Below are 27,675 nucleotides of genomic sequence, written 5' to 3'. Positions count from 1 at the left end.
ATTTGTTGCTCTCTCTCTCTCTCTCTCTCCCTCCCTTCCTCCCTTCCTTCCTTCCTTCCTTCCTTCCTTCCTTCCTTCCTTCCTTCCTTCCTTCCTTCCTCCCTTCCTTCCTTCCTTCCTTCCTTCCTTGTCCTGGCTCCACTCCCAAAGTCTCCTGGCACCACTCCCAAAGTCCCCGGGTATTTCTTGAATTGGACTTGGCAACCCTATTTGTTGCCCTTCCTTCCTTCCTTCCTTCCTTCCTTCCTTCCTTCCTTCCTTCCTTCCTTCCTTCCTTCCTTCCTTCCTTCCTTCCTTCCTTCCTTCCTTCCTTCCTCCTCAAGGCTGGAGATTAGATGTTGGGGATGTACCAGTAGGATAAATCCAGAGATGCCAAATCTGGATCTGGTACCCAATGGTTGTGACAATAAATGTGCAGTGTTTTTTTCCAGAAGAGTCTGTCAATTCAGGTGATAACTTTCAAGAGAACTGAGGCATCGATATTGGTTTATGCAACGCCTTTATTTTGCGCTGGTCAATCCGATAGTGTGTTTTATTGAAGCATTGTAAAAACTCTCAGAGGATAGCCAAGTCAGTCTAAAGTAGAATCAGGGCTTTTTTTGTAGGAGGAACTCCTTTGCCTATTAGGCCACATCCCCCTGATGTAGCCAATCCTCCTGCACCTTACAGGAGGCCTTGTACGAAGAGCCCTGTAAGCTTTTAGAGGATTGGCTGCATCAGGGAGGCGTGGCCTAATATGCAAAGGAGTTTCTGTTACAAAAAAAGCCCTGAGTCAATTTGAATCCAGGAAAACCTTAGAGACCAATACAAGTTTCAGGGAAGGTTGAAGGGAGGTTTGACTCTTGGAAGCTCATACCCTGGAAAAATTGTTGGTCTCTAAAGTGGCACTGGATTTGAACCTAGCTGTAAAAGCCGTGGCTCACTGTTTTTGTCATGCGTTCACAGGACTGTCACTTTAAGATTCAGCTCTGCAGTTGGTAGAGTTAGGACTACAGTAGGGAAAATAAGAGACCCGTCTGCCTTGGGCCTGTTTATGGAATCCTCAGTGTCCCGTGAAGTTATCTGGCGGTGGCTGGGAGACATTAACCTCCATGGATATGTTAACCTCCGCCAACGCTTTACCAGAAGGGCTCAGGGGTGGAGCCTCTTCTTGGCACACAGAAGGCCCCAGGTTCAATCCCCGGCATCTCCAGTTAAAAGGGCCGGGCAGTGTAATAAAACTTCTACAACTGATCTCCAGCTGGCAGAGATCAGCTCTCCTGGAGAAAATGGCTGCTTGGAAGGGTGGGCTAGGGTACTGTGCCGTGCTGAGGCCCCTCCCCTCCCCACACCCCGCCCTCTCCTGGCTCCACCCCCAAAAGTCTCCAGGTATTATCCAACACGAACCCGACAACCGTAGAACAACCCTTCCTCTCTTCAGCCTCTGCAGGCCCTCCGCCATCCGTCATGAAACTTCTTTCCACCCGGTCTCTCGTTTCAGGACTCTGATGGGACCATACGGCATGGATCGGACTGTGCACTGCGTGGACTTCTACGACTGCGCCAACGGACTGGGTGAGCGTGTCGCTTCTGGTGCGGGGCTGTTGGGATACGCAGCAGGAGAAAAGGACCGAGAAACCTGGAGCTCCTTTTCCTTGCCCCTGTAGTTTTGTCTTTGAGAACCGTCATCGGCAGACCGTGGCTTGAAACAGGGGTCCCCGACGCAGTGCCTGGGGACAGGATGGCCCTTGCCAGGGTCAAAACCTTTCCCGTCAGGATGGAATTCTAGCAGGAGCTCCTTTGCCTATTAGGCCACACACCGCTGATTTAGCCAATCCTCCAAGAGCTTACAAGGCTTTTTTTTTTGTAAGCTCTTGGAGGATTGGCTCCATCAGGGGTGTGTGGCCTAATAGGCAAAGGAGCTCCTGCTAGAATTCCACACCTGCCTGTCACTCCTTAAGTACTTTTAGCAGGGCTTTTGGGGTAGGTTTGAACCCAGGTCTATTCTGATCGCTGAGTAATCAAGCCACCTGAGAGTGGTGCTGGTTGTGGCATGCAGCTAGGGTTGCCAGCCTCCAGGTGGGGCCTGGAGATCTCCTGCTTTTACAACGGATCTCCAGCTGGCAGAGACCAGCTCCCCTGATCTGCTTTGCAGGGTGGACTCTATGGCATTGCACCATGCTGGGGGCCCTCCCCTCCCCAAACCCCACCCTCTCCCCATTCCCCTCCCTCGCCCAGATCCACCCCCAAAGTCTCCAGGTGTTTTCTAACACAGACCTGGCAGCCCTAACTCCTTTGCATATTAGGCCACACACCCCTGATGTTAACCAGTCCTCCTGGAGCTTACAGTAAGCCCCGTGCTAAGAGCCCTGTAAGCTCTTGCAGGATTAGCTCCGTCAGGGGTGTGTGGCCTAATATGCAAAGGAGTTCCTGCTACAAGCCCCCCACCACCACCACCTGTCAAACCTAACAGTGATTAAGAACATCAGAAGAGCCCTGCTGGATCAGACCAGTGGTCCATCTAGTCCAGCATCCTGTCTAACACAGCGGCCAACCAGTTTCTCTGGAGATCCAACAACAGGGCGCAGAGGCTGAGGCCTCCCCTACTGTTGCCTTCTGGCTGTGGGAATCAGAGGTTGACTGCCTCTGGATGTGGAGGTTCCCTTTAGTAGCCACTGATAGACCTAGATAGTGAAGGTTTCCTGGCTTTTCTAAAACTAGATTTGTGAGAGTGCAGATGTCTGATGAACCAGGCTGAAAACCCAAAACTCCTTTTTTTTTGGGGGGGGGGGGGGGGGGCGTGTGCCGAGTTTTGAATTGCCTCAGAAATCTTGCTTGAGCTCTGAGCATGAATTTTTATAGGTCTGCCACTAGAGTGCACTGCGTGATAAACTTGATTGTCGCTTTTGGGGCTGATGTGGTGGTTTACAATTCAATTCCACTCAGCCCCAGCTGTTTATATTTTAATAAAAGGCCAGAATTTGAACCTTAAGCTTCCTAATAGGAGCACATGGATAAAGAATGGGGATCGAATCATAGAATCACAGTGTTGAAAAGGGCCATAGAGGCCATCTAGTCCAATCCCTTGCGCAATGCAGGATCAATCTGGAGCAGGGGTGGCCAAACTGTGGCTCAGGAGCCACATGTGGCTCTTTCATACATATTGTGTGGCTCTTGAAGCCCCCATTGCCCGGCTTGGAGAAGGCATCTGTCTCTTTAAATCACCTCTCCAAGCCGAGCCGGCTGGGAGCTTGGGAAATGCATTTAAACCTGCTTTCTTTCTACCTCCCCATCTATTTCCTTCCTCCCTCCCTCCCTCCCTTCCTGTGTATGCCTTGCAGCTCTCAATCATCAGATATTCATGTCTTGTGGCTCTCAGACATCTGACATTTATTCTATGTGGCTCTTAGGTTAAGCAAGTTTGGTCACTTCTGGCCTAGAACAACCTGCCCAGTGTGTGTCCAGCCACTGCTTCAAGACTGCCAGGGCGGGGGAGCTCACCACCTCTTTTGGTAGCTGATTCCACTCTGACTGTCAAAAAGGTTTTCCTAATATCCAGCTGGTACCTTCCCACCCATTCTTGCGAGCAGCAGGGACAGCTCCCTGCCCTCCTCTAAGCAGCAGCCCTTCAGATACTGAAAGAGAGCAATCGTGGCCCCCTTCAAGCTCCTCTTCTCCAGACTGAACATTCTCAAGCCCCTCAGCCTTTCCTCCTAGGGCTTGGTCTCCAGGCCCCTCATCATCCTTATTCTCTCCTCTGCACCCACTCCATTCTGTCCGCATCCTTCTGGAAATGAGGCCTCCGGAACTGGAGAGCAAGTTTGGTGTAGTGGTTAAGTGTGCGGACTCTTATCTGGGAGAACCGGGTTTGATTCCCCACTCCTCCACTTGCACCTGCTAGCATGGCCTTGGGTCAGCCATAGCTCTGGCAGAGGTTGTCCTTGAAAGGGCAGCTGCTGTGAGAGCCCTCTCCAGCCCCACCCACTGCTGTGAGAGCTCTCTCCAGCCCCACCCACTGCTGTGAGAGCCCTCTCCAGCCCCACCCACCTCACAGGGTGTTTGTTGTGGGGGAGGAAGGTAAAGGAGATTGTGAGCCGCTCTGAGACTCTTCAGAGTGGAGGGCGGGATATAAATCCAATATCTTCTTCTTCTTCTTCTGCACACCATACTCCAGGTGCGGCCTGACTAATGCAGTGTGCAGCAGCACTAGGACATCTTGAGATTTGAATGCTATGCCTCTGTTGATAAACCCCCAAGATCGCATTAGCCGTTTTTGTCACTGCATCACACTGGCTGCTCATATGTAATTGACGGTCCACTGGTACCCTCAAGATCTTGTTCACGCACACTGCTACCCAGGAAATATTATGCTAGGTCACGGTGCAGGCTGGCAAATTCTTGCAGGACAGAAGCTGAGCCTGCTGAATCCCAGCATGGGATCAACAGGAAAAATAGTTCATCCTAACTCCAAATTAGCACCCTCTTTTAATCTAAGACAGGGATTCTCAACCTTTTTGAGCCTGTGGGCACCTTTGGCATTCTGCTACAGCATGGCGGATGATCAGATCTCCAGTGGCCCGTTTGAAGATTTGCTGGGGATCCTAACTTATTTATTTATTTAATTTACTTTTGATTTATATGCTGCCCACTCCTCAAGCAGACTCTGGGCGGCTAACAGCCATGATAAAACAATTTAAATTACAACATTAAAAGAATATATATATACATATATACACACACACACAATTAAAAAAACTAAACATTTGGTGCTATAAAAGAGATCTTGTGAGATGGGCAGTTTATGCCAATATCTCAGTTCTCAGTTCCTTTGTTAATCTATTAGCGGTCTTACAGATAGTATTGCACAGCGGCATAGCGGAGGTGGCAGCCTTCTCCCACATTAGTTGTTATAGGCCTGTTGAAAAAGTTCAGTTTTGCAGGCCCTGCGGAATTGGGAGAGGTCCCACGGGGCACTTGTGGCCTCTGGGAGAGCATTCCGTAGCGTCGGTGCTGCCACTGAGAAGGCCCTAACCCGTGTAGAGCTTAGATTGGCCTCCCTTGATCTGGGGATGGATAACAGATGCTCCCGAACGCAGTGCTCTCTGGGGTGTATATGGGGAAAGGCGGTCCCTTAGATAGATAGGTCCTCGGCCATAGAGGACTTTAAAAGTCAACACCTAGACTTTTAGCTGAAAATGGCAGCTTTGGAGGGCAGACTCTGCCCACTTTCTAAAAACACTTGGCAGGCACTTTTTGGGGCACCCCTGATCTAAAATGTATCTGAGTCCCGATTTCCTGCTTTCTTGGAGCCTTGCTGTAGGACTGAATGGGAAACAGGACATGAGGAAGAACCCACAACCGTGAAGCTGTTGTGGCAACTAGCCCTGTTGGTGTGCCCGTGAAAGGAGAGGGTTGCCGGCTTCAAGTTGAGGAGAGCAGGGTTTGGGGAGGGGGAACCGCAGAGATACCCCTATAAAGTCTGCCCTCCAAAGCTGCCGTTTTCTGCCATTTTCAGCTAAATGTTAGGAAGAACTTCCTGGTAGAGCGGTTCCTCGGGAGGTGGCGGGCTCTCCTTCTTTGGAGGGTTCCAAATAGAGGCTAGATGGCCCTCTGACAGCGATGACGATCCTGTGGAATTAGGCAGATCGTGAGAAGGTGGGCAGGAGGGGTTGCATCAGTGCTTAGTTCTCATGGCCCTTCCTGACATGCCCAGGGAAACACCTTTGGGGACGGGAAGCATTTCTTTTTCCTCCAGTCCAGTTTGGCCAGGGATCCCAGAGAGTTTTGTTTTTACCATTTCCTGGGCGTGCCGCAGGGGTCACTGGCAGTGTTCCCTCTAAGCCGAGTTAGCGTGAGCTAGCTCACAGGATTTTTACAGGATGGTGGCTCAGTGGTAGAGCATCTGCTTGGTAATCAGAAGGTCCCAAGTTCAATCCCCGGCATCTTCAACTAAAAAGCGTCCAGGCAAGTAGGCGTGAAAAACCTCCGCTTGAGACCCTGGAGAGCTGCTGCCGGTCTGAGTAGACAATACTGACTTGGATGGACCGAGGGTCTGATTCAGTCGAAGGCAGCTTCATATGTTTTAGCCTCCAGCTCACCCATGTTTGTCTTTGCTCAGGAAGGAGGACCCCAGAGCACACTAATTCATGCAGCAGCTCACAACTTGAATGCCAGGAGCACACAAGACTCTGCAGTTTACAGGGAACATTGGTCACTGGGTGTGTGTGTGTGTGTGTGTGTGTGTAGGAGAGATATTTCTGAATGTCCTGCATTGTGCAGGGGATGGTCCCTTCCAACTCTGTGATTCTCTGATTCTCCAGGGGAATTGGTCTCTGTCACCTGAAGACAGGGTCGTGAGCTCCAGGTTGGATATTTGGGGGTGCAGCCTGAGAAGAACAGGGATCTCAGTGGGGTGTAATGCCCTAGAGGCCACCTTCCAAAGCAGCCGTTTTCTCCAGAGGAACTGGTCTTAGTTGTCTGACGATCCACTATAATATCAGGAGATCTCCAGTAGAAGAGCAGCAACGCTATGTGGAGATCAATTGTAATCAGGGCTTTCTTTTGTAGCAGGAACTCCTTTGCCTATTAGGCCACGCCCCTCTGATGTAGCCAATCCTCCAAGAGCTTACAGGGCTCTTCTCACATGGCCTATTCTAAGCTCCAGGAGGACTGGCTATGTCGAGGAGGTGTGGCCTAATATGCAAAGGAGTTTCTGCTACAACCCCCCCCCGCCCTGGTTGTAATTCTGGGAGATCTCTAGGCCCTACCTGGAAGCTGACAACCTAGGGGAAGGTAGAAGTTGCTTCTATGTCATGGAATTTTTTTTTTCTTCGCAGGTATCAAGGTGATTGGTGGCATCAGGGAGTTCACAGGAGAGGAATACGGGGTTTACGTCAAGAGGATCCTCCCAGGGGGCATTGCGTACGCTGACGGTACGCGGCGTGTTTATTCTTTCATTGATCAACAAAACTGATAAGTACATTTTTTTTTAAAAAGTCCATATTTTGTTGGCTGTTTCAATGGTCAGGCTAGATCAGGGGTGACCCAACTTCCATCTATACTTTGTGGCTAACAGCCACTGATGGACCTCTCCTCCAGATGTTTATCCAGTCCCCTCTTCAAGCTTCCTGTGCTTTTAGCCACCCCCACATCTTGTGGCGGTGAATTCCACATGTTAATGACTCTTTGGGTGAAGAAGGGCTTTCTTTTTTATCTGTTCCTAATATTCTGCTTATCGATTTCATGGAGTGTCCAGGAGTTCTTGTACTGTGAGAAAGGGAGAAAAGCAGTTCTTTCTCTGCCTTCTCTATCCCCTGCGTGGACCTGCCTCTGAAAGTGAGAGAGAGAGAACCTGAGATCGTCAGGACTCCCTGTAGATCTTAAGAGAGACAAGAAGGGTTGTTGTGAGTGTGAAGTCCTGACCTACTACGCATAACCGAAAGCCTGGAGAAGAAACGTTGCAGAGGGCGGTAGGCAGCGTTCCCTCTAAACTGTGGAGTCTTGCGAGCAAAAATTCTACTTCATGAGCTACTGGCATTCAAGTTGTGAGAGAGCGATTTGGCTCCTGCATCAATTTGTTTGCTCTGGGGTCCTCCTTCCTGAGCGAAGATAAAAATTTGTGAGCCAGAGGCTAAAAAACTGTGAGCTAGCTTACACTAGCTCAGCTTAGAGGGAACACTGGTGTTAGGCAGTCTGTGTGTGGGGAGATGGGGCGTCACAGCTGTCCTTCCGAAGGGACGCCGATCTTTGTTTTCCCTTGCAACGATTTTTTTTTTTTGCCCCTTCTCTCTTCCGCAGGCCGCCTGCAACCCGGAGACCAGATCTTAGAAGTGAATGGAGACAGCCTTATCGGAGTAACAAGTGAGAGGTGCGGACGGTATCCTATCTGGGACTCCAGATTTATATCACCCTTGGTTTGTCCTGGGGCCCTGGGTACCATTTGCATGGAAATGCCCTTCATTTTATTTGCTGTGGAGTCTCAGCCAATTTAAGCCGTAGGGTTTTCCCATAGGGTGAGCCCGTAGGGTTTTCACAGCCCCGTGGCGCAGAGTGGTAAGGCTACAGTACTGCAGCAATGTGATCTGAACTCTCTGCTCACGACCTAAGTTCTTTCCCAGCAAAAGCTGGTTCAGGTAGCCGGCCCAAGGTTGACTCAGCCTTCCATCCTTCTGAGGTCGGTAAAATGAGTCCCCAGCTTGCTGGGGGGGGTGGGAAGTGTAAAAGACTGGGGAAGGCAATGGCAAACCACCCCGTAAAAAGTCTGCCGTGAAAACGTTGTGAAAGCAACGTCACCCCAGAGTCAAAAACGACTGGTGCTTGCAAAGGGGACCTTTCCTTTCCTCAGCCGACTTAATTGTGAGCCCGTAGGGTTTTCAAAGCGAGGAGAGGCAGTTTCCCATGGCTTGCCTCTGCATAGCAACGCTGGACTTCCTTGGTGGTCTCCCATCCAAATACCAACTTGGGCCGACTCCGATAGCCTGAGCTATCCAGGTCAGGAAACTTTCAACTGGCAATCCTTATTTCTGAAACGGACCGAGAAGTTTTCTCCTTGCTGATATCTGTTGGAGTCTCCCTGCTGCACTGTGATTGGGCTTTAGAAAATGGGAGGGTGAAGGGAATACCCATTGATCGAATCCTCAGAACAGAATCCTTCCCGTCCCTCAACTCGTTTCATCGCAAACAACCATCGAACCCGGGTCTAACCGGGCCTCATCCAAAATGCCACCTCAAACGCCTTTAAAAAAAAAAAAAGTTGAATAAGAACTCTGGGAGTTTTCGCACAGGGCTTACCCCGGAGCGACGTCCCTCTTCACCGCGCAGCGTCTGCGCGGATTTCACACCAACTGCTCCACAGAACCCAGAAGAGCCGCGAAGAGCCGCGGCTTTTGCATCACAAATGTAAAGTTGGTTTTTGGCCGTTTACATTTGCGACACAAAAGCCGCGGCACTACGCGGCTCTTCCGGGTTCTGTGGAGCAGTTGGTGCGAAATCCGCACAGACGCTGCGCGGTGAAGAGGGACGTCGCTCCAGGGTAAGCCCTGTGTGAAAACGCCCTCTCTTTCCTTATTCCCTCTTCATCATTCATGATCCGTATGCTTCGCGCCTGTCTAAAATGAAAACTTGTTGGGTGCTTCCCCACCCGTGCGTGGCACCAAAGGGTTTTTGGTGTGTGGAGAAGAGAATCAGCCGGGCCCTTCTGTTAGGGTTGCCAAGTCCCCCCCATAGAGTTTTCCCTCCCAAATTGCTAGAGCGTCCGGGCAAACCATAGAGTTTTCCCAGAAACGCCTAGAGCACCGGCGGGTTGGGAATCTCCTGGGTGGAAGGAGGACTTGGCAGCCCTCCCTTCTGTAAGCACCGATCCTGCGCCACGCCTCATCTTCTGTTCTCTTTCCTGACTTCTCCCCCCAGAGCTGTGGATATTCTCAGGACGGCCTCTGCCACCAGCTACATGCGCCTTCTCATCGCCCGAGACGACGACGCCCGGTAAGGACTGGCCTTGTTCTGCTCGAGGAAGAGGTGGATGTCGTCCGAGGATTCCTGCAGCTAAGAGAATTGGTTCACGGCAAAGGCTTTTAACTTTGTGAGAGCCAGTTTGGCGTAGCGGTTAAGAGCGGCAGACTCTAATCCGGGGAACCGAATTCGATTCCCCCACTCCTCCTCAACATGCCGCCAGCTGGGCCAGTCACGGTTCTCTCAAAGCTGTTCTCTCAAGAGCAGTTCTCTCAGAGCTCTCTCAGCCCCACCTCCTTCGCAGGGTGTTTGTAATGGGGAGAGGAAGGGAAAGGAGATTTTAAGCAGCTTGGAGACCCTGAGTGAAAGGAATGGCATAAATCCAATCTTCTTCTCCTCCTTGGTGTAGTGGTTAAGTGTGTGGTCTCCTATCTGGGAGAACCGGGTTTGATTCCCCACTCCTTCACTTGCACCTGCCGGAATGGCCTCAGGTCAGCCATAGCTCTGGCAGAGGTTGTCCTTGAAAGGGCAGCTTCTGGGAGAGCCCTCTCAGCCCCACCCACTTCACAGGGTGTCTGTTGTGGGGGGAGAAGATACAGGAGTTTGTGAGCCGCTCTGAGACTCTGATTCAGAGACAAGAGTGGGGTATAAATCTGTGGTCTTCTTCTCCTCCTCCTCCTTTTCCTGGTTGCTGCTTGAATCACCCCAAAACAGAGGGTGGAAATAGGTGTACAGAGTTTCCATGTTCAGAGGCAGTATATCACTGAACGCTGGATGCCAGGTGCAAACAAGACAAGAGGGGTGTTCCCTTCATGCTGTGCCTGAGAACTTCCTGCAGGTGATGTTGGGCTACACAGACCATAGGTGGAGAGTCTTCTTCTCCATCCTCCTCTTTAGAGGCTTGCTAGGGGGTGTCAGGGGTGAGTTTTTGGAGGCTGGGAAACATGCCTCTATTCCCATGTGGTGTCTGAAGCTTCTGAATCTCTGGCCATCTTTCGCGTTTGCCAAGAAAGGGTGGCGTGGGCTTCTCCAGGGGTTGATGAGGGCTGCTGGGGGAATGGCTAAGCTCTTGGTGGCTGGCTGGCTGCCCGCTCTCCTAATCTAGGGATCGTTATGCAGCTGCACCTCCTATTCAATGGACACGGGAGGTGGGGAGGAGGAGGGGGAACCCTCAGAAAGGTTCAGGAGCTGCGCTGCTGAATTCAAGGCCTGAGAACAAGTGAAAAAGAAAGGGAGCGGGGGAGAACCTTTCTCACTGCTGTGCTGTTTTGGGGGTTCAGTCGGGCTTCTTTTGGTGAAGCCGGTTTACAGAGACTTGATAGAGATGCGTTGATCCGGACGGGAAAATATGTACTCTGCAGCTCCATCTGGAATGATCGTTGAGAGACTGAACGTGTCGCATTCTGGGCCACTGCCTACCAGCTCTGTATGGCTCTGCTCAGCTCTGTATGGCTTTGCTCATTGTGCTGGATTCCTCGTCTGATGAAGTGTGCTTGAGAGCACACGAAAGCTGACGTTCTAAATAAGAATTGGTTGGTCTGTAAAGGTGCGCCTTGACTCCTGCTTTGTTGAACAGGAGAAGATCCAAGAGGGCAGCCGTGTTGGTCTGAAGCAATAGAACAAAGTAGTAGTCAAGTGGCACCTTTAAGACCAACGAAGTTTTATTCAGAATGTGTAAGCTTTCGTGTGCTCTAAGCACACTTCGTCAGACAAAAATATGGAATGGCAAGTGGCCCTAAATGTCGAGAAAGTGGGCAGTGAGTTAGTATGCAGAGTCATGGAAATGATGTTTTTTAGCAGGTGAAAAGAATCACAAATTGGGGTCTTACATTCCGAATAAAACCTAGTTGATCTTAAAAATGCAACGTTGACTACTACTTCGAGCAGGGAAAGAACATTGAAACTGTCTCGAAGCTCCGGAAAGGACAAGTTCTCTTCCTCTCCCAAGTTTTGCCTTCTGTGGAAAAAAAAAACCTTTTCAGTGCACGGCTCCAGAACAGGTGGACTTTGAACTATTTTCTCATTGAAGTTAGATTTGCTGACAGTAGGGTTGCCAAGTCCAATTCAAGAAATATCTGGGGACTTTGGGGGTGGAGCCAGGAGAATTTGGGGGTGGAGCCAGGAGACCATAAGGATGGAGCAAAGATCAAGGCTGTGACAAGCATAATTGAACTCCAAAGGGAGTTCTGGCCATCACATTTAAAGGGACGGCACACCTTTTCAATTCCTTCCTTCCAAAGGAAATCATGAAAGATAGGGGCACCTTCTTTTGAGGTTCATAGAATTGGACCCCCTGGTCCAATCTTTTTGAAACTTGGGGGATATTTTTGGAAGAGGCACTAGATGCTATGCTGAAAATTTGGTGCCTTTACCCCAAAAAACAGGGCCCCCCCCCGAGCCCCAGATACCCGCAGATCAATTCTCCATGATTTTCGAAGGGAATAAATCTCCATAGGGAATAACAGAGTTCCCAGCAGACATTTCCCTCCCCTCTCCCCCTCTTTCTGACGACCCTGAAGCGGGAGGAGGGCCTCCAAACCGGGGGATCCCCTGCCCGCACCTGGGGATTGGCAACCCTAGCTGACAGTGAACGAGCTCTGCGGCACGTGGATTTAAAGAGATATTTGAAAGGACATTGACGCAGACTCCCGGACATTTGGCTATTGTAATTGGGATTTCCTCATGAATGTTGGCACTGTGTTGTGATACCGCATTCTTTAGAGAAGAATTGGCATTGTTGGCATTGTGATTCGGTGCAATTTGTTTCCACTGCTAATTACGCCGAAGCTCGTCGGAGTTAAGCCCCTGGAAAAAATGGCTGCTTGGAAGGGTGGAGTCTGGGGCATTGGGCCATGCTGCGGCCCCTCCCATCCCCAAACCCCGCCCTCTCCTGGCTCCACCCCTAAAGTCTCCAGGTATTTTCCAACCCAGACCTGGCAACGGCCCCATAGTTAGGGGCCATGAGGGGCTGCAGGAGGAGGGGGCCCATTTAAATAATTCAGGAGGCTGCTGACTGTTCCTGCCACCCATCTTGTGCTATTTGGACCCCACCAATCAGCTGATTTGTGGGCCCTTTAAATGGCATGGGAGGGGCAGCGGCTGCTCCTGGGTGTCCCTCTCACCCAATTTAAATTGCTCAGAAAAGAGGGGCCCCCCAAAAACTGTCAGGGGGCCAGGTAGGGTTGGCAAATTCCAATTCAAGAAATATCTGGGGACTTTGGGGGTGGAGCCAGGAGACATTAGGAATGGAGCCAAGATCAAGGCTGTGAAAAGCATAATCGAACTCCAAAGGGAGTTCTGGCCATCACATTTAAAGGGGTGGCGCACCTTTTCAATTCCTTCCTTCCATAGCAAATCATGAAGGATAGGGGCAACTTCTTTGGGGGCTCATAGAATTGGACCCCCTGGTCCAACCATTTTGAAACTTGGGGGTTATTTTGGAGAGAGGCACTAGATGCTGTATGGAAAATTTGGTGCCTCTACCCAAAAAAACAGACCCCCCCCCCAGAGCCCCGGATACCCACAGATCAATTCTCCATGATTTTCTAAGGGAATAAATCTCCATAGGGAATAACAGAGTTCCCAGCAGACATTTCCCTCCCCTCCCCCCACTTTCTGACGACCCTGAAGCGGGGGGAGGGCCTCCAAACCGGGGGATCCCCTGCCCCCACCTGGGGATTGGCAACCCTAGGGCCAGGCTCCGTGGGCCCCTGGTTAGCTACAGGCCTGTGTGGCAACCCTACCTAGGCAGCCCCCTGGAATGACAGCTCATCTCTAGAGAGATCGAGGCTTTGGAGGGTGGGCTCTGCGGCCCTGTCCCCCATGGAGGTTCCTGTCTTACTCAGGCTCCATTCCCAATTCTAGAGGACTTTCCAAACCTAGATCTGACAGCTCTACTCCCCATCCACCGCTGGGAGCCCAGGGGAATCTGCCAAGTCTAAATCCCACCTGCTTTCCGAACAGGGCTGGTCCCGTTTGCCACCTCATTCTCTCCCGCCCACGCAAACCCGGTTGCTTAATACCGGCTCCTAAACGGCATGTGCGTTTGCCAAATATACAGCAGGCTTCCCTGCTCTTAGAGAGCTGTCCTGGGAGCAAAACACGTGCTCAGTCCGGAAGGTCGTCCCAAGCCGAAGTCGCACCGACGGTCACCCTTTCGCGACTGGGGTTGTTTTGCTAAATCTCTAGAAGGTCACCCGAAGGGGGGAACGGGCGGGTAATTGAAGATTTGCAGAGATTTCGCATCCATAATCATCTCTCAAAATGTTTAATACACACGAATACATATCTCCAAGATTAGGGAGGAGGGGGAAGGGGGAAACACGACGGCGAGAGGTCCTTTTTTGGATGCCTTTTTATTATTTTATTTATCCCTTATTATCTCCGGGAGGAGTAATCATCCTTCTTCCCACTTTTGGGTCAGGGGTGCTCGGCTGACGCAGATGGGCCGGCGGTAGGTTCAGCGCCCAGATCAGCTGTCGAGCGCTAGGAAGGATTTGGCCCATCCGAAACATACGGCTGAGAGGCTGGCTGAGTGGTCTAGGCAGGGCCTTTTTTTGAGCAGGAACGCACCGGAACACAGAGGGTGCAGAACACGGGGGGTGTAGCATCAGGGGGTGTGGCCTGACATACAAATGTTCCCGCTGGACTTTTTCTGCAAAATGGTGATGTCAGGGGGTGTGGCCTGATATGCAAATGAATTCCTGCTGGGTTTTTTCTACAACCCCCCCACCGGTCTAGTGTATTTTCTATTCCTCCCAGGAGCTCAGTGGCGTAAACGAAAGGCAACCCCTTGAGATAGGTTACTGTGAGGGAGTGACTGGTCCAACGCGTTGTCATTTGAACCCGGGTCTCTTAATCAGGGGTCCCCAGCACGGTGCCCATGAGCACCATGGCACATTCTGTCGCCTTCTCTGGTGCCCGCCAAATGTTTTTAGAAAGGGAGCATGGTCAGGTGCGGCTTCTGCCCAGCAAGGCTTCCAATTAGCCACTGGAGAATTGACGGACTGTGCAATTTTTTGAAAATGTTGTTTCGGCACCAGCTGCCCCTACAGCATCAAGATCTTCGCTGTGTGGCCGAAGGTAACCTGTGGCTGCCAGTCTGTGGCTGGTTTTGCCTCCTGCAATAGCCGTTTTGTGGCTCAAAAAGGATGAGGACTTCTGCCCTAAATAATTAATCATTATTGTATGGTATTGTGTGTAGTAAAGCCAGGAGGTCCTAAGATTGGCAGCCAGAAGTTTTAGCTCTTTTAGCCTGATGCACCACTAGGTGGCAAGCTAGTCTTCTTTTTGAGGTTGAGAGAGCTCCGAAAGAGCTGTGACTGACCCGAGGTCACCCAGATGGCTTCATCTGGAAGAGTGTGGAATCAAACCCAGATCTGGGAGACCCAGATTCGAATCTTACCTTGTTGAACCTACCTCACAGGGTTGTTGTGAGGATAAAATGGAAGGGACAAAAACAAGGGGAGCCATTTTGGGTCCCCCCGTGGGTCAAAGGTGAGGTGTAAGTGAAGTAAATGAACAAATAATAAGAAATTATTGGCTGGGGAGGACGATGGCTTGCAGCTGGATTTGACGGCGTTTTCTTTTTGCCTTTTAGGAGAGAGTTTTCTGAGCTACTGGACAAATTCGGCTCTCACAGCAACACGGGTTCAGCTCGGAGTTCGCCCGTTCTCTATGGCGGGGGTGAGCATCTGTAATTCCTGAGGGGCGGGACAATGGAATGCAGGGGGAGGGTGATATCTGCAATGACTAGAAGGGGAGAACTTCCCTGGTGAAGGTTCATCTGATATCTAAAGCCTTGATGATCATACAAAACTCCCTTGCACTGAATTGGACCACTGTGTCTGGTCTACTCAGACCGGCAGTGGCTCTCCAAGGTCTCCGGCTGAGGTCTTTCCTGCCTGGTCCTTTTCAACTGGAGATGGCAGGGATTGAACCTGGGACATTCTGCCTGCCAAGCGGATGCTTTTCTACTGATCCCTGGCCCCTCCCTTTCATTCGTACTCCAACCCTAAACGACACACCCATTACCTGAAATATACATGACGCTTACCCGTCTGAATTGCCTTCTCGCGTCTCTTGGTCACGTTTCGTTCAAGCAGGCATGTGGATTGATGTTGCAGAAATGGATGAGCCCGCCCTATGTCCTATATCAGCGTTTCCCATTTGCAGGGTCATGACTCGGAACCAGGCCACGCAAGCCTCAATGCTGGGTCACCAGGGGTGGCCTGACTGCCCCTACCCCGCTCCCCTATCTATTCATCTTTGGTGCCACAATGCGGTGCCGTGCTCCAGCCCCTGCCCCCCACGCTGACAATGACTGTAGCACTCTCTGAGCATCCTTCATGTGGAGGACGCTCAGAGAGCGCTAAAGAGACTGTGTGCTGTCCAGAAGCCCTCCCCATCCCTCTTTGTTGTTCAGAAACATCAGAGAGGGCAGGGAAAGCTCCTGGCCAGCACACAGTCTCTGTATCACTCCCTGAGCGTCCTCTGCCTGGAGTACGCTCAGGGAGTGATACTGAGACTGCGCACCAGTCAGGCACACTCCTCCACCCTTCTCTGATGTTTGGAAACATCAGAGAGGGACAGAGAAAGCTTCTGGCCAACTTGCAGTCTCTGTATCGCTCCCTGAGCATCCTCCGCCTGTAGTACACTCAGGGAGCGATACTGACACTGTGTGCCAACCAGGCACGCTCCTCCGCCCTTCTCTGATGTTTGGAAACATCAGAGAGGGATGGAGAAAGCTCCTGGCCGACTCACAGTCTCTGTATTGCTCCCTGAGTGACCTCCGCCTGGACCACGGGGATAAAACCGGGCCACAGATGGAAAAAGTTTGGGAAATCCTGTCCTATATGAGGCTGCCTTATATATGGATAAGATGCTGTTTTATAGACCTCCCTCCAGTGCTATTTCCATTTGGGAAAACAGCTTGGGCAGGGGGAAGGAGTTTTTCATTCCTTCCTAGGTCAATGTTTCAAGTATATTTGGACTCCTGTATTTTTAAAAAGCCATTCCCTGCAGCAAGGGCTTTCTTTGCATATTAAACCACTCCCCCTGATGTAGCCAATCCCCCCAAGAGCTTGCAGGGCTCTTCATACAGGGCCTACTATAAGCTCCAGGAGGATTGGCTACATCAGGGGTGTGTGGTGTAATATGCAAAGGAGCTCCTGCTAGAATTCCACCCCTAGGCCACACCTCCCTGATGTAGCCAATCCTCCAAGAGCTTACAGGGCTCTTAGTACAGGGCCTACTGGAAGCTCCAGGAGGATTGGTTACATCAAGGTGGTGTGGCCTAATATGCAAAAGCGTTCCTACAAAGCTGTTGTGTTGCTGCAGGGAACCCACGTTCAAACTGGGAAACCCAAATGATTTTGTTTTTAAAAACCCTGAAGGTGTAATTGGGCACTAAATCAGTAGCCCTCACTATCTCTGGTAGAGAACAGTGACCAGACTTAGACAACATTGGGCTTGGTGGAGTCAGGATTATGAGTGTTGGATTCGTGTCAGGGAGACCCGGGTTCAAATCCACCCTTGTGCCATGGAAGCGTGTTGGGCAGTCTTGGGCCAGCTGCTCATACTCAGCCTCACTGACCTTGCCAGTTTGGTGTAGTGGTTAAGTGTGTGGACTCTTATCTGGGAGAACCAGGTTTGATTCCCCACTCCTCCACTTGCACCTGCTGGCATGGCCTTGGGTCAGCCATAGCTCTCGCAGAGTTGTCCTTGAAAGGGCAGCTGCTGTGAGAGCCCTCTCCAGCCCCACCCACCTCACAGGGTGTCTGTTGTTGGGGAGGAAGGTAAAGGAGATTGTGAGCCGCTCTGAGACTCTTCGGAGTGGAGGGCGGGATATAAATCCAATATCTTCATCTACCTCACAGGCTGTCTGTTGTGGGGGAGGAAGGGAAAGGAGATTGTGAGCCGCTCTGAGACTCTTTGGAGTGGAGGGCGGGATATAAATCCAATATCTTCATCTACCTCACAGGGTGTCTGTTGTGGGGGAGGAAGGGAAAGGAGATTGTGAGCCGCTCTGAGACTCTTTGGAGTGGAGGGCGGGATATAAATCCAATATCTTCATCTACCTCACAGGCTGTCTGTTGTTGGGGAGGAAGGGAAAGGAGATTGTGAGCCGCTCTGAGACTCTTTGGAGTGGAGGGCGGGATATAAATCCAATATCTTCATCTACCTCACAGGGTGTCTGTTGTGGGGGAGGAAGGGAAAGGAGATTGTGAGCCATTCTGAGACTCTTTGGAGTGGAGGGCGGGATATAAATCCAATATCTTCATCTACCTCACAGGCTGTCTGTTGTTGGGGAGGAAGGGAAAGGAGATTGTGAGCCGCTCTGAGACTCTTTGGAGTGGAGGGCAGGATATAAATCCAATATCTTCATCTACCTCACAGGGTGTCTGTTGTGGGGGAGGAAGGGAAAGGAGATTGTGAGCCGCTCTGAGACTCTTCGGAGTGGAGGGCGGGATATAAATCCAATATCTTCTTCTTCTTCTTGCAGGGTGGTTGTGATGGTAAAATGGAGAAGAGGAGAATGATGTAGCTCCCATTGGGCTCCCGTTGGGGTCAAAGGGGTGGTGGTGGTATGAATAAACTAACCCAATAAATGAAATAATCCACTGCAAATCAGTGCCATCTCTTATCCATCTGCAGACCCCTGGCTTTCTCTCCCAGGCAGGTATTTGGAAAGCACTTCCTCGGGGTCATCCTCTCGCTCCCAGAGTCCTTTGCTGCTGAGCCCGGCAAACTCCCACGGTCCACTGATTGGAAATTCAGGACACTCCCTGCACCCCGCCTCACAGTACGTAACGCGTTACTCAGAGCCGGCTTTGTAATTCTGTTCCACCGAGTTGCTTGGCAAGAGCCAGTTTGGTGTAGTGGTGAAGTGCGCGGGCTCTTATCTGGGAGAACCAGGTTTGATTCCCCCCTCCTCCACTTGCAGCTGCTGGAATGGCCTTGGGTCAGCCAGAGCTCTGGCAGAGGTTGTCCTTGAAAGGGCAGCTTCTGGGAGAGCTCTCTCAGCCCCACCCACCTCACAGGGTTTCTGTCGTGGGGGAGGAAGATAAAGGAGATTGTGAGTCACTCTGAGACTCTGAGATTCAGAGTGGAGGGTGGGATATAAATCCAATGTCATCCAATGTCATTGGCATCATCTACCGTTGTGTCCCTGTTCCCCTCCTCCTGCTGTGTAGAACATCCCAGGGACAAAAAGAACGATGGGTTCTCTCGTGAAATCTCTCCGCCAAACATTATATTGACTATTAGGGTTTGTAGAATCTTTCGGGCTCAAGTGCCGTGTTCTACTGGAGAAAGTTTTCCTTCCAGACGTTTCGTTCTCGGCTGCGGAGAACATCCTCAGTGGCGTTGCAGCCGGAGCAGGCGCTCTGACCTTGGCTGCTGTGCATTGAGCAGCAAGCCAATGCAGCAAGCAGCAAGCAGCAATGCACAGCAGCCAAGAAGGTCAGAGCGCCTGCTCCGGCTGCAACGCCACTGAGGATGTTCTCCGCAGCCGAGAACGAAACGTCTGGAAGGAAAACTTTCTCCAGTAGAACACGGCACTTGAGCCCGAAAGATTCTACAAACCCTAATGATGTTGCCAGCCGTGAAAACCTGAAATCTTTGATTATATTGACTCTCGCAGATGGAGTGGGACACACAGGAGTATAAGCGGCCCGCCCCGTCACATATATTCTGCACATGGTGCACTCATTTAAATACAAAATCAGATCCGGAGAGTCAGTAATAATAATAAAAGGAGAACACATGCAGTACGCAAAGCAATTAGCACAGTTTAAGAGGGGGGATAGACGGGGCTTTTTTTGTAGCAGGAACCTTCTTTCCATATAGGCCACATACCCCTGATGTAGCTCCAAGAGCTTCTAGGGCTCTTCATACAGGGCCTGCTGTAAGCTCCAGGAGGATTGGCTACATCAGGATATGTGGCCTACTATGCAAAGGAGTTTCCGCTACAAAAAAGCCCTGGGGAAAGGGAAGATAATGCCCTAATTCTGTATTTATTATGTGCATTAATAATACTGTATTTGTTACGTGCAAAAGAGAGAGAGAGAGAGATTGCACATGGGAAACTAAGGCATCAATGAGAAGGGGTTTAGCCTAGTTTCCTTTCCTAATATGCAGGGAGCATTGAAGCATGCAATCTTTCATGGACAGTCTAAAGTGATGCTGCCCATGTTGGGCCACACCCACATTCTCTTTCGAAATGTCTGAAATGAGCTTAAAAAGGTAAAGGTAAAGGTAGTCCCCTGTGCAAGCACTAGTCGTTTCCGACTCTGGAGTAATGTCGCATCACAACGTTTTCACGGCAGACTTTTTTATGGGCTGGTTTGCCATTGCCTTCCCCAGTCCTCTGCACTTCCCCCCACCGCCCCCCCCACCAGCAAGCTGGGTACTGAAACCAGCTTATTGTGAGTTAATTCTAAGGGTGGTGTGGAACAGGATGCGCTAAAGTCCCTCTCTTGAGGAATGACAGTCCAAAGCCTGACGGAGTTTTTGCCACTTTTTGTGGCTCAGTGGAGCCTTCATTTGCAGAGGCCCACGCACCTTTCAGTGTTGGCACAGAAAAAGAAGAGCTCTGCCTTCATGCCTTGCGTTTGTGTTTCCCAGAGGCATCTGGGTAACCTCTTTTCAGATAGCAGGAGCCGGATGAGATGGATCTTGGGCCTGATTGACCGCTGCTGTCCTTGGACAGCCACTCATCTGCCTCCTTCCACTTTCCTTACAGCTGTTCGATCGAATCTGGGATTCAGAGCATCTCTATAGCCAAATCTTCTGGGTTAGGTCTGATTATCAGTGGAGGAGCCAACAGGCCAGACGGGCCCATGGTTTACGTCCAAGAAGTGCAGCCGGAAGGCGACTGCTGTCGGGTGAGCTGGAGATTGTCCTTCCTTCCTCCCTCCCTCCCCCCTCCCTTTCTCCCTCCCTCTCTCCCTCCCTCTTTGGTGTAGTGGTTAAGTGGACTCTTATCTGGGAGAACAGGTTTTGATTTCCCACTCCTCCACATGCAACTGTTGGAGTGATCTTGGGTCAGTCACAAGTTCCTGCAGAGCTGTTTCTCTGGAGAACAGTTTCTGTCAGCGCTCTCTCAGCTTCACTTACCTCACAGGGTGTCTGTTGTGGGGAAGGGAAGGGAAAGGAGACTTTAAGCTGCTCTGGAACTCCAAGTGAAGGGCAGGGTATAAATCCAGTCCCCTCCCTTCCTTCCTTTCACTTTTCATGGTGTGCAGCCCCAGAATACACACACACACACAGCTGTTGCCTTGCCTTTCTCTTTTGCACTTCTCTTCCTTAGCCCTGTGCTTTGGCTCCCCCATGCAATATAGAGCGGAGGTTAAATGCCCGAAGGTCGTGGGTTTTCATTTGCCTCGATGCCCACACTGATCTTCTCTGCCTCTCTTGCAGGATGGGCGTCTCCCGACCCGGCGACCAGCTGATCGCCATCAACAAGGACTCACTGGTGGGGGCCACTCACGAGGAGGCCAAAAGGATCCTGGTGAAAACAAAGTTCCGGTAAGGGAGGTTTTCTCTCATCAGCCCAGGAGGAGATAGCAGTACGGAGGCAGAAGGAACACGGTGGGTGGTCTTCAATCGGGATAAGGTTGCCAGCTCTGCTGGGCTGGCATGTGGGAGTAGGGCCAAATAGGCAGCCGTCTAGGACACCACTTGGCCTAGCGGTGCCATGAGGTGCCCCCTCTCTCCGGTGGGCTCGGAGAGACCCTTCTCCCACTGGGCTGGCCCAGTCCAGGAGAAAGAATCAGCTCACCCAGAAAAGTCCCAGTGAGTATCATGGCCCAGTTGTTCCATCCAAGGTCAGGGGTCCAGGAAAGGTAGAGAGTATCACTGCCCCCAGATATCAGAACAGAAGAGAAGCCATGTTGGATGAGGCCAATGGCCCATCCAGCCCAACTGTCTGTGTTATACAGTGGCCAAAACCCAGTTGCCACCAGGAGGTCCACCAGCAGGGCCAGATCTCCAGAAGCCCCTCCCACTGTGCCCCCCCAAGCACCAAGAAGACAGAGCATCACTGCCTCAGATATAAGAACATAAGAGAAGCCATGTTGGATCATGCTAATGGCCCATCCAGTCCAACACTCTGTGTCACATAAGTACATAAGAGAAGCCATGTTGATCAGGCTAATGGCCCCTCCAGTCCAACACTCTGTGTCACATAAGAACATAAGAGAAGCCATGTTGGATCAGGCTAATGGCCCATCCAGTCCAACACTCTGTGTCACATAAGAGAAGCCATGTTGGATCAGGCTAATGGCCTCTCCAGTCCAACACTCTTTGTCCACATAAGAGAAGCCATGTTGGATCAGGCTAATGGCTCATCCAGTCCAACACTCTTTGTCACACAGTGGCCAAAACCCAGCTGTCATCGGGAGGTCCATCAGTAAGACCAGAATGCCAGAAGCCCTCCACTGTGGCCCCCCCAAGAACCAAGAAGTCAGAGCATTCCTGCCCCAGACATAAGAACAGAAGAGAAGCCATGTTGGATCGGACCAATGGCCCATCCAGTCTGTGGCCACACAATGGCCAAAACTCAGGGGCCATCAGGAGGGTCCACCAGTAGGGTAACATTTCTTCAGCCCAAGCTTCACATAAGCAGGTTGTCTGAATCATTCACCATCGCCCTGCATCTTTCCCCCTCCATCTCATTGCAGTGGCACCCCCCCCTGGAGCTGGGGTCATTTCAGTCCTGTGCTGCGTACGGTGGCCAACATGTGACACTTTGGTGGCTGCTTTCCCCACTCCAGACGCATCCTAAAGCACGTGGCTCTGTTGCTTTTCAGACATGAGGGAAAACAACGAAGTGGCCTTTATTCCTGGAAGGGGACGGTTGCATCCCGGACTCTCGGGCACACAACAGCATCCATTCCTCACCCCCCAAGGCCGTAGGGAACGGCCTGGGATCCTCCCGGTTTGAAAGTCCATGTGAGGTCGCCTGAGGTAAGGCTGTTGTTCTAGGTCAGGGGTGGCCAGACTCGCTTAACGTAAGAGCCACATAGAATAAACATCAGATGTCTGAGAGCCCCAAGACATGAACGTCAGATGTTTGAGAGCCACAAGAGAGAGGAAAGGAGGGGAGGGAGGGAGGAAAGAAGGAAAATAGATGGGGAGAGAGGTGGAAAGAAAGCAACTTTAACTTTAAATGCATTCTCCAAGCCACCGGCTGGCTTGGCTTGATTTAAAGAGACAAATGCCTTTTCCAAGCCGGCTGATAGGGCAGTGGAGACTTTGAGAGTCACACCGTATGTGTGAAAGAGCCACAGTTTGGCCATCTAGGTGAACTTGCAAGCTCTGAGCCGCGACAGATCTCCATTTCGAATGGTATCCCCACTTATGAAATCTTGAGTGCAGGGCCTTTTTTTGTAGCAGGAACTCCTTTGTATATTAGGCCACACCCCCTGATGTAACCAATCCTCCAAGAGCTTACAGGGCTCTTAGTGCAGAGCCTGCTGTGAGCTCCAGGAGGATTGGCTACCTCAGGGGGTGTGGCCTAATATACAAAGGAATTCCTGCTACAAAAAACCCCTCTGCTTGGGTGTGATTTTTCTGGATTGGGCGCCTGGGCAAATTGGCAAGGAAGCCTTGTTTGACCTCACCTTCTCCATAGCAGAGCCATGGAGATACGAATCCAGGAAACTGCCTTCTACTGAATCAGATCCTTGGTCCATCCAGCTCAAGACTGTCTACTCAGACTGGCAGCCGCTCTCCAGGGTCTCAGGTGGAGGCCTTCCAAGTCACTTACTGCCTGGTCCTTTTAACTCAGGGGTGGCCAAACTGCCGCTCAGGAGCCACCTGTGGCTCTCGAAGGCCCCCCTGCCCCATCAGCCGGCTCAGAGAAGGCACTGCTCTCTTTAAATCATTTCTCCAAGTCCAAGCCAGCCAGCAGCTTGGAGAATGCATTTAAAGTTAAACTTGCTTTCTTGCCATCTCTCTCTCTCCTCTCCCCATCTGTTTTCCTTCCTTCCTTCCTTCCTTCCTTCCTTCCTTCCTTCCTTCCTTCCTTCCTTCCTTCCTTCCTTCCTTCCTTCCTTCCTTCCTTCCTTCCTTCCTCCCTCCCTCCCTCCCTTCCTTCCCTCAAAGATCTGACATTCCTGTCTTGTGGCTCTCAAACATCTGATGTTTATTCTATGTGGCTCTTACATTAAGCAAGTTTGGACACCCCTGTTTTGTTTTGTTTTGTTTTTTTAATTTCAATTTTATTGTAAAAAAAATGTTACAAACAAGAACTTAAATAAAGCTTATACAAAAGTTATATCAAAGTTTGGTTTTACAAAAAAGAACAAGCATAGATCAATCAATTACAGAACAATCAAGTTCAAACAATTCTGGGGGCAATATTTCTTCTACAGAGGCAATTGAGTTCACATATTCAAGATATGGAAACCATTTTTCAATAAAGTTATTCTTATAGTTCGGTGTTTCCGTGATTAAAAGCTGTGTGGACAATTTATCTTGCACTATAAGCTCCCTGACTTTCGCAAACCATTCATCCATAGTAGGAACACTAGTTTTTTTCCACTTCTGAGCTACTAAAATTTTACCTGCCAGTAGTAAGTCAGCAATAAGCTCTTTGCGTTGAGGAGTGGAAAAACTATCTGGCCAGAGATTTAAAAGTGCCAATTCTGGACACCCCTGTTTTAACTGGAGTTGACGGGGTTTGAACCTGGGACCTCCTGCATGCCAAGCAGATGCTCTTCCCCTGCGCCAGAGCCCCTTCCCCTAAACACACATGACGCTGCCTTCTACTGACTCAGTCCGTCAAAGGTCAGTATTGTCTATCTAGACTGGCAGCAGCTCTCAGGCAGAGGTCTTTGACATCACCATTTCTTTCAAGCAGAGTAAGGGGAATAGAAGCGTACACCCACATTTAAAAAGCCAGTTGTGAAAGGGGCCATATTGTAGGCTGGTTCACTCAGAGATCCACCCTTTAGCTTGCTGGGGTGCACGAAGCTGAATCCATCCTGCATTGCGATAGCGGGGAAAATCCATTTCACGTTAGCATTGACACCAGAAGAAGTTCCCAGTTCTGCTTTCGCCTTCAAGTCCTTTCGCTGCTTATGCTTCTTCCCTCATGTTCCTTTTTCCAGAGCAGACACGACAGCCCCTTCCCTGTGCCTTCTGCGTCGCCAGACATCTGCCCGCCGGAGCTCACCATTTCTGGTAAGAGCACACCCTTCACTCGCAGCTGCTGGAATGGCCTTGGGTCAGCCGTAGCTCTCACAAAGTTGTCCTTGAAAGGGCAGCTTACTGTCTGAGCTCTCTCAGCCCCACCCACCTCACGGGGTATGTCTGTTGTGGGGGAGGAAGGGAAAAGAGATTGTAAGCCGCCCTGAGACTGATTCAGAGAGAAGGGCGGGGGTGTAAATCTACAGTCTTCTCCTTCTTTCTTCTTTGAATTTTTTTTTAAATAAACTAGTAAGTTTTTTTTTTAGTTTTGGATATTCTAAGTTGTCTGATGTGTGAAATGTGAATCCTCATTGAGCAGACATTTATACGTCAGGTTACGAAGGTAAAAATCAGGGCTTTTTTTGTAGCAGGAACCTCCCTTTGCATTTTAGGCCACACACCCATGAGGCAGCCAATCCTCCAAGAGCTTACAGTGGGTCCTGTAAGAAGAGCCCTGTAAGCTCTTGGAGGATTGGCTACATCATGGGAGGTGTGGCCTAATATGCAAAGGAGTTCCTGCTACAAAAAAGCCCTGGAAAAATTATAAACAGCAGAGGTCATGAAATGAAAAACAGGGCACACTGTTTGCTGGTCTAAAAGTCATTATTCTCCAATGGATGAACTTTGAAGGGAGACTTGACATTGGTGAGTTACGATCCATCAAAAAGTTTTATGCTGTCTTTGAGCTTTTTCCACAATTTCATTTTCTTCATATATTCCTGTTCCTTCATTTTTTTTCTTTTTCTGCACATGTTTTGCTCTCTCTAGTGGTCAAATTTGATATTACATCACTTTGTGTCCGGCATATATACATGCAGAATGTACACCAATGTAATATCCAGTAGCCACTAGAGGGAGCAAAACATGGCAGGAAGAGAAAAAAACAAACATATCCAAAGCAGCTTGAATACACAAGAGAATTAAATGAGAATGTAGGAAAGCCTCTAGATAGGGCCTAACAAGGTCTGAGCCATACTGTTTTGGCTTAACAAAACCAGGAAAATTATTCACACCAGTTACTGTGAAGGTTGCCAACTATGGTTGGGAAATACCTGGAGAGTTTTTTGGGGGTAGAGCCTGGGGAGGGTGGGGTTTGAGGAAGGGAGAAAGACCGCAGTGTGGTGCAATTGCCCTAGAGCAGGGGTGTCCTTTCCTCTGTCTTGCTTCCTTCTGCATCACAGCTTGCTTTGCCAGGCTTGCTCAATCGCACAGGAGCTACAAAGCAAAGCCTCTATTTTCTCCATTGGCTGAGGCTCCTCCCTTGGGGAGAAAGAGGGGAAGGCAGAGCTTGTTTTTCCAGACTCTTTCAATTGCACAGCAGAGCCATTGAGCCAACCCTCTCTTCCTTCACCCTCCTGGTCCTCTGGGGAAGGAAGGAAGGAAGGAAGGAAGGAAGGAAGGAAGGAAGGAAGGAAGGAAGGAAGGAAGGAAGGAAGGAAGGAAGGAAGGAAGGAAGGAAGGAAGGAAGGTAGGTCGATGGGGGAGGGGAGAGGTGGAAAGAAAGAAGCTTTAAATGCCTTCTCCAAGGTGGCTGATGGGGGCAGTGGGGGGCTTTGAGAAGGAGGGGAGGGAGGGAGGGAGGAAGGAAGGAAGGAAGGAAGGAAGGAAGGAAGGAAGGAAGGAAGGAAGGAAGGAAGGAAGGAAGGAAGGAAGGAGCCAGAGCTTCCTTTGCCCAGTTCCCTGGATCCCATGTGAGAGATAAGAAGAAAGCACCTTTAATACAACAAGTGCTAACGTTTTAAACAAGTTTTAAGTTGTTTAAAAATTAATTGTGCGTATCTGCGTCCCATATAAAGTTATATCTCTGCTACCGAATCTTAAATAGGTACACACATGGCCTAGCCCAACCCGACATGGCCCGGCCCAACAAGGTCTCATTTATATCAGATCCGGCCCGCATAACAAATGAGTTTGACACCCCTGCCCTAGGAGGGTCCACCGTACAACGCAGGCCTTTCCTCTGGCAGAAGTGACCTCTATTGCCCGTTGCGACAGTGGGAGACCTTCAGGCCCTCTCTGGAGGATGGCAGCTCCGGTCCCCGCAGCCATATCTGTCCTTGTCTCGATTGCACGGCTTCCATTCTGTGCTTCAGAGCAGTTCAGACTTCTGAGAACAAGCCAGTCCAGGCGAGGCTTGTTGTGTTCTGGCCAGATTTACGGCCCACCTGGGGGAAGCTCTGCTCGGAGTTAATGGCCAACCACCCCCTCTCCCCCTGCAGAGCTAATCCCAATTAATGAGGCATGGGAGAGGAGCCACATTGCCCTTGAGCTCCCCCCACCACCAGCACAGTGGTTGCCCGCCCCACCTCAGACTCCCCGCTGAGTCCCTCAGGCCAGCCTCCAATCTGTTGTGCTCTGCAGCGAGAGATGGATTGTAGGATTTACCTGGATTACTCTCAGGAGGGCAACGTCTGGGACTGAACCTTCTCACCTGGGGAGATGACGCTGGAAGCTGGCTTCACTGTGACTGCCCATCAGGCCTGCGGCAGCTTCTGCCCGAACACGGCCAAGCGTGGGAGTCGAACGGAAGCTCAGAGCTCTCTGTCTGGTTTCTGCAATCCACGGGGACTGGAGGTTCCTTGGTCCCTTGCAGATTTCACGGGACTAAAGAGGCTTCCAGTTTTGGCGGAAAACTCCTTACATGCGGAAATATTATCGCTTCAAGGGGAAGCGTTCTCGTCTAGCCCCAATAAGAATAGTTTTGGTTGGTAGGGCATTCGTTTGGGCTCCCCCCCCCCCACCCGAATCTGAAATGGTACCACTCAAACCACTCCACCTTAGGCTTCCCTGGGATTACGACTGAACTCCGAGCAACAGAGATCAGCTCCCCTGGAGAAAATGGCGGCTTTGGAAGGTGGACTCGAGGGCATTGTGCCCCACTGAAGTCCTTCCCCTTCCAGCCCCTGCACTCCACACGCTTCCACCCCTCCCCACATCTCCAGGGCTCTCCCAGCCTGCAGCTGGCAACCCGACCTCATCTGTCCATCCCTGGGGGAACAAGACGGGCAAGGATAGCCATGTCTCTTTATTCAATCACTATCCGGTGTGAAA

The 27,675-nt window shown here is 50.7% G+C and overlaps 1 protein-coding gene across 1 annotated transcript in view; it reads left to right on the top strand.

The window, feature by feature from the left end:
- LOC132588584 (syntaxin-binding protein 4-like) overlaps positions 1-27,675 on the top strand; it is a 45,994-nt gene that overhangs the window by 5,450 nt on the left and 12,869 nt on the right. The window lies entirely within an intron of this gene.

The sequence above is a fragment of the Heteronotia binoei genome, chromosome 20 (assembly GCF_032191835.1).
Source record: "Heteronotia binoei isolate CCM8104 ecotype False Entrance Well chromosome 20, APGP_CSIRO_Hbin_v1, whole genome shotgun sequence".
NCBI lineage: Eukaryota > Metazoa > Chordata > Lepidosauria > Squamata > Gekkonidae > Heteronotia > Heteronotia binoei.
This window is presented reverse-complemented; position numbering and strand designations above follow the sequence as displayed.